This window comes from Falco peregrinus, chromosome 9, assembly GCF_023634155.1.
Source record: "Falco peregrinus isolate bFalPer1 chromosome 9, bFalPer1.pri, whole genome shotgun sequence".
In the NCBI taxonomy this organism is placed as follows: domain Eukaryota; kingdom Metazoa; phylum Chordata; class Aves; order Falconiformes; family Falconidae; genus Falco; species Falco peregrinus.
The window spans coordinates 13,610,558-13,624,262 of NC_073729.1; the positions used below are offsets into that span (position 1 = coordinate 13,610,558).

General features: G+C 34.4%; 1 long non-coding RNA gene across 3 annotated transcripts in view; it reads left to right on the top strand.

Moving 5' to 3' along the window:
* The first annotated feature begins 2,450 nt into the window (after positions 1-2,450).
* Positions 2,451-13,705, top strand: part of LOC114011317 (uncharacterized) — a 178,143-nt gene continuing 166,888 nt past the window's right edge. For all 3 annotated transcript variants that reach the window (XR_008748791.1, XR_008748790.1, XR_008748792.1), the window contains exons 1-2: positions 2,451-2,624; positions 8,051-8,143. This is a non-coding gene — a long non-coding RNA (uncharacterized LOC114011317). The remainder of the gene's footprint in view (positions 2,625-8,050; positions 8,144-13,705) is intronic.

Genomic DNA, 13,705 nt, shown 5'->3' on the forward strand with positions numbered 1-13,705 from the left:
TCTTTTTAAACAAACAGTAGTTGTTAACATAAAAAACAATGTCCATAAGAAAAATGTTTTCATAAACTGTTGTGATTCATGAAGTAAAAGATAACTTTTCTGTGTGGATAAATGGTTGATATTTGATTATGTCCTTTTAGAGAGGAGATTATTCCAAGCTATTTGGAAACAGGGGATTCTGTATGACTTTTCAGGGGTCCCATTTCTAAAATGGATTTTGTAAAACTTTCATGCTTTCTAAATTAATAATAAATCAATAATAATAAAAAACCTTTCCCAACTGTTTAATAATAAGAACTGTGAAACACACAGAATTGTTGTTGCCATTCAATGAAGTCTTGTGGATTTCCCAATCTAGCATTGTTATTTAGCTGTGGCAGGTAAGAACTAGTGCTGTTCTCCTATCTGTATCCTACCTGCATTCTAGTTTTAAACATACTATGTGAAAGGCTATTTTGAGCCCAAGAGCCTGCTCAGTACAACTGGTGTTAGCAAAGTTTTTTGATACTGGAACCTGATCAGTGGCAATGGAAATGTTTAGTTTTAGCAGCAGATTTCTAACAAGTTCATCCCAAGTGCACATGCCAATTGGTTTTCACAGCAACCACAAAATACCGTCCTGACAATTGCACGTGCACATTTGTGCTGTTTAGAAAGTACAGATAAGGCAAATTCATCCTGGAAGTAACAGGAAGCCCTCTGGAGAAGGGCGCAGGAAAATGAAGCTACATCTGTGTTAACAAGTTATACAGCACCAAAGAAACAGATCTGTGGGATGAAGCAGTTAGTACAAAGGAACTTAATGTCCACAGTTTACACATTTTAAGAGATTTTTCTCTGGGCTACCGCTAGTCTGGGCAGTTGACTTATGGAAGTGCTCTAGGTACACCTCTGGAGTGCATTCATTGCTTTAATTTCATCCAAAGGATATCAGTTCTCATCCTTTGAAAATACTCTGTGATACAAATCAGAGTATATTAAGTGGAAGCTATAAATTTCTCACTTAAAAATTGCAGTCTTTGAATGACGATGCTAATGTGGATGCATCCTTGTAGAAGAAAGCAAATCACAATTTTTCAAATGTAAATTTGAAATTCACTTACTTGTTGAGAAGTAACTTTGTTTACAAAATGACCCATACTAGATTAATAGATTTATAAATTCACATTCTCAGTCTTGGTAAATTATTGTAGCTGTACTGAACTCGATAAGGTTAGCTGATTTGCTTTCACTGAGGAACTAATCCATGGACTTTAGAATCCACTGTGAAGTTCCATAGATTGACAGACACTAAAGATATTTAGGTGGGAAACTAAGCCATGGTTTAATGAGAGGTTTTTTTCAAATTGATTGCCAGTATCAATGCTGTTGAAAAGATAAATTATCTTTTGTCTTAGAGCTTTAAATAGCTACAAAAGCTCAGCCATTTACTGTTTACTGTTTAGAGACATTTTTGAACACAACACATGCTTTATATTTCATGATAAAGTAGCCTCATGATATAAAGATTTGTGAATTGAAACCAGTTTTTCAAAAGAACTGTCATGCATCTAACATAATCCAACTGTAATAATAGCAGTATGAGGCTTACATTTTCAAAATTATGTGTATAGACACATTCCATTAACATTAATGGCAGCTACAAGGCTAAAGATCAAATTTTTCCTGAGTTAATCCTCTAACTCTGATTGATTTTAGTGATTTAAGATAACTAAATAATTTTTAAAGGCCTTCAGCACCTAAGTTTTTAAATATATCCAGCTCAGACTGAATTGTTATCAGTACAATGAGTATGTTTATTGGCACAGTTTTGGTCTATACCTAGATAGCTACTGATTATGTTTCTGCATGCAATTTACAACAATCTCCTCTGAAGATTTAATTGTAAGTGCATTTTGTGCAGAGACAGTACACCATTTAGAGGTCATTTTCTGGTTTTTGGAAAAAGAAGAAAACTAACAGTTGAAGTGAAACAAAAATGTCATTTATATGATACAGTGTCATATGTGGAACTCAAACAATGTACAAAAGATTCAGGCTTAATTTTCCTGAAGCAGAAGAAATGAGAGGCATTTCATTTTTGTAGGTGAGAAGTGAAATGTTCCTCTCTGCTCACTGATAGAGGCATGCTAAGGTGAATTTTAATTATGACTAAATTGTGGTATTACTCTTTCATACCCTGAACATCTGTTCCCTTCAGGAATGATGATTTATGCAGGCTATCACTGCAGACAGCTTGCTACAGCTTATGTCACGGTTAGTAGGAAGCTGGTGGTAGTATTTCAGAAAATACCAGCATCTAAGTGGAGACAGGCCAGTGTATTTTTAAGGTAATAGGAAAAGGGGAGCATGATATGTCCTTTTTTAATTTTGAAGCCAAATATTGACTTGACTTTTTTTTCTTTTTTCTTCCAGACCATCTGTCATTAATGAAGAAAGTATCTTGGACAGTGAATGGCCTGGCTCTTCATAATGATGTCAAGCAAAGGAAAACCAAGCATGTCATTTCCAACTGCATGTAGAAATTTACTGAGGACACCTCTGATAGAATTTTAGTGTTTAAGAACTGCACAAGGCAGGAAAACTAGGAGCCTATTGCATCACAACCAAATAAAATTGAAAAGGTAACATTTGTTTATTATCATGTTTGAATGAATGCATCTTCAAAGTACATTCATTGTTACTGCAGTTTTATTGCTTTCATATAACTATAGATTATTCTTTTTAAAAAAACAGCCAAAAATTTCCTTAAATTACAAAGCCTTATTATATATACAGGGATTATACGTATGTTCATGTTAGATAAGGGGAATTTTGATTCTGTGCTCACTCTTTACTGAAATACCCCCCGCACTTTAATCTGCTTGTTTTTGCCTAGTAGCCACCTTGCTTCTGATCATGTGCCTAATTCTTGTCCTACTTTTGTGTGTGCTACCTAACAGTAGGATTTATTACCAAGGAACATTATTTCTAAGATTATCTGAGGCATGGCTTATATATGTTACATATGTCTGAAAATACATTCAATTTTGATTAGGTTAGATATTATAAATATTCAGTAGTTGTAATGTTTGTCTTAAAAGATATGACACTATAACCATATAACAAAATATTTTAAATTTGCACTAGATACTAGAACCTTTATTCCTGTGTAAGGCATTTTAATACTTTCTTGAAAATTCAGTAGATTTTAGAAGAATTGATATGCTGTTTCAGTTCTAGAAGGGTATATGTAGTTGTCCCAGAACAAGTATGGCATATACGCTTTAAATCACCTCATTTCTATTATTGGTCTGTGATATATTTGAAGTGTTTTTCTAAAAATAATCTTTAAATTATTTTCAAACCTACGGCTGATTCACAACATGGAATATTTTGCAAAGATTTCCACTACATGTAAGGAATTTTGAATGCCTGGAATATTAACGCTCAGCCCTTTCTGAGTTGTGTAATCCATTTTTTTAAAGCATCTGTAGGACAATATGATTATTGTAGGTCTCTAGCAACTGAAAAAATTCTATTCTATTGTAATTATAATTTTCATCCACTAAATTAATACCCAAGAAAAGTATACCTGGCTCAGTTAACAAAAGGTCATATGTCTGTCAGTTTTCTAGTGTCGCCTGTGATAGATATCAGCCCATATTTTGTAGAACTAATTTTGTTACTACATTGGTGCTAATATATATCTAGAAACTGGATGCAAATGTGAATAATAACAATTCTGCAATAAATGGTCTTAGAACCTATCATCTAACTAGAACATTCATGATACTTTCAACATCAGGAGGATAATCAAAACACACAGATCAAACTTGTATGTACATTGGAGCAAAAAAGTTCAGCAATAATTTTTAACATCACACAAATTCAATAGTTGGATACAGTATTAATAAATCTTTGGTTTTGTTTTTTTCCATGGGGATTTCTTGACCTAGAACATTAATTATTAAACTGATATCCATGAGGAAGTTGTGGACTGCTTGCAGAGGGTGTCCAAAAAGTGACTGAGGCCATAGTTTTGAGTACATTTCGAGTCAATGTATTCCAGCACTGTTGCTAAAAGAAGGCTCCACCACTTGTGCCCTGTTGTTGCAGGACTTCTGCAGCTCTCTGGACAGCACAAGGGTTTTGCTCCATCGTTCAGTGAACCACACAGGGAAGATGACATGCCAAAAATAAACCAGTAAATAATTGTCAATTTTAATCTGGAATGGTTTCTGGAATTTGATCCACTGCACACCCACCCAAATACTTTTGCAAGCACAAAAGAAAAGATCACATGGGAGTTTGGAAATGTTGGGAAAATTCTAGCATGTGTGTACAGCTTGGTGCAGGGGAAGGAGAACCAAGGCCGAAGGAAAAGTTGCATGTTTGTAGGCAATTCCTGTTGGCATTTTATACAAGTATCTGATCCTCCACTGAGAGGTGAGTGTATAAAGGTCAACACATTTAAAATAGATTGGAGATCAGTGTCTCAGGTGTTAATGCAACAGTAAGTATCAAATAAAAATATTTTTAAATCTTCAAAATGGTATTTCTTCCAGTCTAGTGATTTAAAAAGGAAACATATTTTTTGCTTATAAATCAAAACCACAAACAAATTACTGTAAAAATTGCAATGCTGTGTCAGATTGGACTTTCATCTAGTCCAATATCCTGTCTGTGAGTGGATGTCTATAGAGAGGTGGAAGAATAAAGGCAGCATATGATACATATGGTGCATATGTTGGTGATTTCCTAGCACGCTGCCCTCATCTGGGACAACCCCAGTTATGTATAGTCAAATCACAAAGAATATATCAGAAGCAGAACATTTTCCTTTTTCTTGAATAGAAATAATGTTTTTTTTATTTGAATGGGAGATTATTCCTTCCCTTTGGAGCGGCATTCACTTAGCATGCTTTAAAAAAACAATTTAAATGTGGGTTTTTTTCTATGTATAATAAGCCAAATGCTCAACAGATTGTGGCTACTGTGTGAAAAGTCTGTTTCTTTCTCTGTAGTCAGTAACTATTTCTTTTCAGACTTTTACTTATCTGTGAAAAAGTGGACCAGCTATGCAGAGTGATGTGAATTCACCAAATACTGGTGGTATCTTGGCAGGAAGGTCTGAAGTGCAGCTGGAGGGTGTTTGATTCTCCTTGTTCTGAAACCCTGACAAAAGTGATAACATTCTCACTTTGGTTATGCTAGATCTGTACCACTGAACAAATGACAAAAAAGACACACTGAACAATTGCAGTCTCTGTTACAGTTCTCAAAAAGGGCAGATTTACCAGACTGTACAATCTTCACAGACTTCCTCCTATCTCCATTTAGTGACTGTACAGGCTTCTGACGGAAGAACTGAACATCTACGATACAGCAATCAATATAGTCATGTATATCAAATAGGATTCGTAATTCATTGAAGGAAAATATTTTTTTTCATTCTGAAAATGCCTATCCTTATGCAATTGAAAGTGGAAGGAATGATAAGTATATTTATAAGATTTGAACTAAGGGACAAGATAAATATTGATTTTTTTTTCCCCTATTTGTTTTGTATTTGAGCTAGTTGGAAGTTTTTTTGTCCTGCCAAAATTTAGAAAATGTCTACAATAGTCTTACTGAGCTAAGATCTTTCCAAACATTTTTAAACACAGAGATCTAAGACTAGAATTTTGTAGGAGAGATCTGAGTACAGATCCACATTCTGTTTGGTTTAGATTAGACTGGAACCTAGTTGTTCCAAATTATTTCAGATGGGTATTTTCAGTTAGGCAGCTGCCTAGAAAGCTAAGGAACCTGTGGTTGTAAAGAATTAGAAACTACAGCTGTCAGAGGGCCTTGACCCCATTGAAAGAAATTGTAAAATATTTGCATATTTTCCTGTCTTCTAACTTGCCAGGAAAAATGTTCTGAGTTAGGTTAGTACTGGATCAGAAACACGGCATTTGGGCCTAAATATGTTAAAAATGGGCAAGTGGAGGGGAATATGTTGTATTTTAGCAATCCTAAGCAGTATGCAACACCTTCAAAAGAGTTCCATGTTTGTGCATGTTAGAACAGCATTGAAGCTACTGTAATTTCATTTGAAACTGGAGAAAACAAAAACCAAAAAACAACCAACCAAGGAAACACAAGTCTTTATTGATGGTGCATTTTCTTTGCCTTATTTTAAATTATGTTTCTTTGGAGAGGCAGCATCTCTTGTAATTTCGGTGTGCAATGTCAGTTGTGGAAAGTGGATTCTGTTGAGGTAGGAGATATGTTTTTCACACTTGAACATGTGTTATTGCAGTTGAAGGTAGGATTTCTAAAATGGGACACATTCCTCTTAAAATTTACAAGACTCATAAAATTTTTATTCATACTTTTTGTCTATTTTCTCTAAAAGTGCCTTGAAAAAGACAGCTTAGGATATTCACCTGGCTGACCTGAAAAAGGCATGATGGGTGAATAATGTCATTAGTGTTTTCCTCTTGCCTTTTCTTTTCAACAGTTCCATAAACAATGAATTTGTCCTGGTCAAAGTATTGCCATTTCTGTCATCAAAAAGTAACTTGTGTGCTATCTATCTTAGACTTCCTTCCAAAGAATGACAGGTAATTTCACTAGCATCATTTTAGTGACAGTTTCTGCTTTAATCACACAACTCCTATAGTGATGATTCACCTCTTTCATAAATTTTGCATTCACTGAATAGCATTGCACAATATAAAAACAGCTATTGTATATATTCTCAAGTATTATGATTTCTGTACAAACTGGAGAAAGGTAAGCTAAATATTCAATAAGAATTTTGAAGTATGTGTAGCAAGAAAATACTATTTAAAAGGATGCTATCAAGAGATACAGGTTTTAAATTGACTGAGGTGTATGACTTTATGTTATTCAATCTGAAAACCTGGTTCAGCATAAAATCCTAATAGTGGGAGGATTCTCTCTAAAACAACAGCTGTAATGCATGACTAGGAAAAAATAGAACAATGTGGACATGGACAATAAGTATAATTTAGAATTTGACTGTGGGCACAAAAATTGGCTTGTGATATCCCCTATTTGATAGTATACAGCAAACTAAAATATTATTTTGTTTGTGGCATCTTGTTCTAAGTGTTTCTAAAGAAGAGTTTCTATCTTTGTCAGCAGAATGAGAAGTTATTTGGAAATAAACATTTAAAGTAATCCAAAACCGCATAGTTGTATGTTTAATGGGAATCAGGTTAAATAAAGCAATTGTGACATTTCTAGTTTAGCATATCTTTTTGTTCAAAGCATTCAAAGCATGCATGCTCCAGTCAAAATATGCTATTAGCATAAAAGTGTAGTAAGGAATATCAAGCCCATCTTTCTTTTCTGCAGCACCCAGTGTAACTCAAATGTGCACTAGTAGGCCATATACTTTCCACCACTTAGAAGTCTTTTGCTGAAGTCACTGACTAACTTTTAAGGCATTACTACATTATATTTTTTTTTCTACCATGGCCGTCTGTGTTCTATGAATACACATTAAAATATTTTGCACAGCATATTCATGCTTTTCTGTGGCTAAACTGATTAGAATTGATAACAGTTTTCTCTCTATATCTTACTCTGTCTAGAAAGTCTTTGAAGTAGAGCTTCCTGTTACATGTATGTGCACAGCATCTGATAGAAGCAGATTCACTTTTCACAAGCATCTGAATTTTTCTTCTTCATTTCATACTGTTTCAGTTGGTAAAAAACACATAACATTTTGTTATACCTGAAATTACTTTTTATCCAAGAATAACTTTAAATATTTGATTCCTTGCATTTCTAATAGATTTGCATATATAGAATACTGTTCTTGCAATGTGTATAGTCAGTACTGGAAATGAGAGGATCAGCAGCTGTACATTCTGCATTTTATGTGGGGTGTAGACTACAATGCAAAGGCATTTGTTCTTTACGTGGTAAATAATTACTTTGTAGCTTCTTAGAGCATATTCATACTGTGGTGGGGCTTTTTTGTTTTTCTTAATATATTTGCTAAAGAACTAGGTCTTAATTATTTGCAGTAACATCTTTCTTTTTTTTAAAGTTTTCAGATGATTGTACACTGAGGATTAATCTTACTTCTCCAGTGAGATACTGATACAACATATGTGGGGAACAAATCGGCATATCATAAATGGTAAGTAACATTTGTAGGACAGACTTTCTGTTTACTACATTGTGGTCTTAGAACTGAAAAGTGAATCTGGACTTACTTTTTAAATATTTTTTTTTATGTTTGTGCCCTTAAGTTGATCTAAAAATGGCAAATAATAAATAAGCTTATGATTAAAGCTATTGTTTTATGTAATACTAGCATTTTAATATTTGCATAATTTTTTATCCTTTTCTCAGTGATTGCATGTCTTTTTCTCTGTAGGTACTTCTTTCGTCTCAGAGCTTTTTCTTACAGCTTCAATGGGATAAACACACATAGTTTATCTCTTCTATCCTTGTATATGGTCTTTAAACAAGACACCATTTCAACTCTGTTTAAGAAGGCTAAAAAATATTTCTTTGTTTTCTAACAAATAGCTATATCTTTGTACTATAAATTAGGCATTTAAGTATATATCCCTATGACATTTTTTCCTTATTTCTGAATATATCACTTTATTATTCAGACTAAGGATTTTTAGTACAAGGTTTTCAATAAATGAGCTCAAGAGCTTCCAGCTTTAGAAGTTCCTATATCTGTAAGTAATATTCCTATCATGGGAGAAGTATACAAGGAAGATGTAGCATTTGTAAATCATTAAAAGGACTCTGAAATTCTTTGAGTTGTGTGCCTCAGCAAATGTTTATGTAAGTAGTTTGCTTATTTCTCTTTTAGTCCTAACCACTTTCAAAGAAGAAAATCAGATTTCATCCCAGCTAGGAGTACAGTTTCCAGGGGTTTTTGACTCTCCCTGCAAGCCAGATAGCATCCCCTGGCCACATTTCAGGAAGAGAGAAAGCTCTCTTCATTATGAGCATTTCCTCATTATTTCAAAGTTTACTTTTTCAAAGTAAAATTTAAAAAATTATTTATTGTTTTATATATTTATTTATTTCAAAAAAATTTCAAAGCTACTTTCAGATGAAAAATATATTAAAACTATTCTTAATTATTAAGAAAATATAAAGAATGCTTATGAAAATAGTTATAATAAGAAAAGCATGATAGCCTCAGCTAAATGTTGCCCAAAACTGTATGAGGAGAAACTGGACTTACACCCTGTCAGCACTGTTGAAGAAAGAACCCAGTGATATATTCAGAGCCTTCCTACTCAATGTGATGGAACTCTTTATCTCTTTGGTGGCATTTTCAATTATGGTACTGATGACTTCAGTGGCACATTGGATAATAAGATATGGATTAAGCCTTTGTGTGCCTCATTTTCTTTAATCACAGACTCTGCAACCACACTTGAAGCATTTGTATATAAGCATAAGTTACTACTAAAATATTTCCTTCAATTCATTTAAATATAACTCAGTCATGATGAAACACTCAGCCCTGCCTTCACTGTGAAATCCTATACTGTGACAAAAGTGTCTTTGATGCCAATTACTTTACCTGTCTAAGAATCAACCCAGATATTTCTTTTCTGCACCTCATCCTAACATTTAACTTCAGACTTAGCTTAACATTTCTATCCTCATATATGGAATTTAGTAGACACATCTTCTCTGACAGATCCAGGAAAAGGAAACTGGCATCGAATCCATAGCTAGAGAAGGGGTTTTTTTTTTATTTTTAACCTAGTTAGGATCATAATTCTGAATATAGAAGCACATCTCTGTGGTGTGTGTATCATTACTGTACCATATAGATATAAAAATTAGCTCTATGCCTACTATCAGGTAGTGTGTGCTCCACAGTATTTTTCTCCTTTTATACGTCTATGCATATCCTTAAGGAAGTATATTCATTGATTTGTCAGACCAGTAAAAATTGGCATCAATAGATTAATTAATTGGTCTATTCAGAGTAATTTATAGTAATATATGTGATGCAATATAATAGAATGTAATATCATATGGTATAAGCTATATATATGGAATATTATTATAGTAAATGTCTACTGATACGTTGCATGTACAATGTATTATTGCATTTACTATACATAATAATAGAATTTTATACAATTTACATGAAAATTCGATACTCAAAACTAACTGCTCAGTCCTCAGTTCCACTCACCTGTGTGAAGTTCTAAAACTCTGTTGGAAAGCACAATTGAATCTATTGAATTTATCTGACATACAGAATGTAGCCCCTTGTACATACCTTATTCTGTTTAGTGTAGAAAGCATAGTATGAGCAGGGAAAAGAAAAAAGATGTTTGAATTGGTCTGGCAAATGTGTACCTGCTGACACCATGGGTTGGAACCATCAGAGCATGTAAAGAGCATTAGGTTCCATTATAAAGCATCTTTACTTGGTAAATGAAGAGTGCAAAAAAATGACATGAGATCAATTTTTCCTTCTTCTCTTTGGCAGTATGTACATCTCATTGAATGGAGAACAGCACCTTTGGTTTTTAAGTAATAGTTTTTTAGAGTAATATCTAGAGTTGCTTGCTATGAAATCTGAATATATCCATAGGTAGTAATTTTTTCAACTGTAGTCCATTAGGTGTGAGCCTTTTGCCTGAATAAAGCTCATATCTATGAGATCATAGTTATGAAGGTTAACCCTTGTATTCTGCAGGACCTTTCTCTATCTTCTGCATAAGTTATGTGGTTATTGAATTAAGCAATATGTATTCCTTTTCTTCTCCTAATAAGTCTTAAAGAACTTTTGCTCATTGGAAGAACTGCTGGAGGAAGAATGTATAAATAGGCAGACAGGAATCATATAAAGTTCAACAAAGGGAAATGCTAAATCCTGTGGCTGAAGAGCTATAATCCAGTCCACCAGTATAGGCTGGGGCAAGGGGAGTAAAAAAGATGGATTCTGATTCTTCTTAGTAGTATTTAAGAAGCAGTGGGCACAAATTGAAGTGCAGGAAGTTCCACTTAACCGTAAGACAGAAAAGTTTACTGTGAAGGTGGTTAAGCACTGAACAGTTTTCCCAGAGGTGACAGTACCACTGGATAAAACTGATCAGTCTGCTCTACCTTGGCCCTTCTTTGAGCAGAGAGCCAGACTAGACAAACTCTAGACATCCCTTCCAACCTCAACCATTCTGTGATCCTGTGAACTTACCAGGTGGGCTGCAGTTATGCATCAGAATGAACTATTTTGAAGAATTCTAAATATACTGTGGCTGAGAAGGTCTTGGCCTTTCATTTCATCTGCAATTTCATCTGGACAGGTTTAAGTGCTTCAGCACTGAATGTTTTGAGAATAGAGATGAGCATCTGCAAGTTAGTCACAATTTAAAAAAGGAAATACCCACAAAAATTATTGAGTTTTATAAAAGACTTCCACAGGCTTGATAAACATCTTCCAAATGGTGGCATAGCTCCTTGTGTGAGTGCGGAAAGCTTTCCAGCAACAATTATAAACCAACAAAGCCATCATGAGTCTGACTAGTTAAAAAGCACCCTGATTAAATACTTAAATGTAGAAACTTGACCTCAGCAAGGTTTCTTTAGTGCTAGCACAAAGACAGGAGGAGAAAAGAGGGAAAAGGATAGAGAACTTTCAAAATTAGTTCTGAAACTATTTCTCCAATATTGCATGGATTGAAGCTTCCCAAAACCTCTTAATAACCAAACTTGTGTGTCAACTAGATTGCTGTAGACTTGCACTATACTGACATTCATCAGGATAAATATCAAACAATGAAGAGAGATTAAAAATCTTACGGGACCTAGATTGGATGAAATGGAACTAAACTGCTGTATCTCTCTTTTTGCTTTAATATGGTTATAATGATCACAAATATACACAGATGTATAGATGCAGTACACTCCTTTCCACTTTTCTTACATTTAATTCCCTTCTATTTCATTCTTTACTCCTAAATGAGGAGCAACAGTAAATTATTACTCTGTATTTATCTTGCAGTCTTAAATTTGTCCAGATTCTAATTTTGTCTCTGAACTTCAGCACAAGAGCAGATGGAAAACCTGGTTGTAGGTTTCATGTGACTAGAATGATTCCTTCATTCCAAGTTAAGCATTCACATGTAATTAAATAACTTGCATAAATTGTTTTAAAACAACAAAACCAAGTTGGTATGGTTTATTTTGAATTGGTGACATTTAACTAGAGGAGATGATGTAGTGCAGTAAGTATAGTGAGGCTTCGGTTGCACAAAGAGAACATTGTGAGCATTGCAGCAAGTTTGATCCTGACAAACATTACTTTTCTTGTTCTGTGGAGCTACTGTAATGTGATTACTCTCCTGCAGGCCATCACAAGTTGTCACTTCTGGTTGCTGTTGGCTTGTGTTTGCTGTGGTCCCACACACTGCTGTTTGCAAAGCCACAAGCCGTGTTGTACTGTCTGGAAATATGTGTCATTCCTGCACATGAATGGACTGAGGAGTAAAATTAAGGCTATTGTAATTCTTTCTTTCTGCCTGGAAAAATAGTTTTCTACAAAATATGGGATTATAATTCTGGATACTGAGTAGAACTTTGCTGAGTTCTTTATAGCTTGAGTTATGCAAAGGACTTAATATTTAGGAAGTGTCATTAATTAGTAGGAGAACAGCCATTTCAGTCCAAGGCTATTTTTACTTTTACATAGCAAGTTATTTAAATCTATTAATTTTCTATGCTGACCTGTTATAAGCTATTCTAGTAAAAAAAAAAAAAAAGAAAAAAAAAAAAGATGTGCAGGGTGGTAGAAGTGGAGAAAGAGGCATAAAGTGTATTGGAAAACTACCAAATGTCCCCTGCAAATGGACCCTATTCAGAATCAGTAAGCGTATGATGAGTGAAGTGGTTTTGAATATCGCCTTTAGATTCCATGCTGTTACAAGGCCAGCCCCGAACATGGCAACTCTTATTTCCACACACAGTACCTCTTCACTCTCAATTTAACCCAAAAATCTGATGAACCCATTACTCCATACTTGATTTCATGGAACAAGGAGTAGATATAGTTACAAATGATCAATCACAAGCCGTGAACCAAAGCAGCAAGGCATTAACAATTCACACCATTTCGGTCCACTTGCTCAAGCAGAAGATGTGCCAGCATATTTAATGCACAGCTACTTCGTTCAGTTCAAGAAAAGACATGACTCATGCTCATTTTAGGAACTGAGGAGACTTCATAGGTTTTCATGCCTACTAACCACTAAGTGTTAAGACTTTGCACTTCTAAACAATTAATATAACCAGGTGTTCAGTAAAGGTCATAGAGGTAGATAAGTTTTTAAATTAAATTTTTTTCAGGTTAAAAATAAGTGGAAGGTTGTCCTAGGAAATGGTTCCCACAATAAAGCCAAGTTGTGTTGTACAAATTTGTATTGTACAATCAACATCTTGTTCAGCAGTATTGTAACATTGTAGACCCCACAGGCATATGCCGTCAATTTAATGGAATCACTGAAAAAGCAAAGCAGCTGTGAAAGATTGCTTTAAGTACAGCAATCGTGTGCTTGTCATTCTGTTCAATGGTGGAAAAATCCAAATTCGGATAGGCATCAGTATTTAAGAAAATGACTGCTAAAGCATCTCTCATAAGTACCTTGGGGACAATACGATTTGACATATAGCATGTAAACAAAAGTACACAGCAGCTGTTAGATTAGTT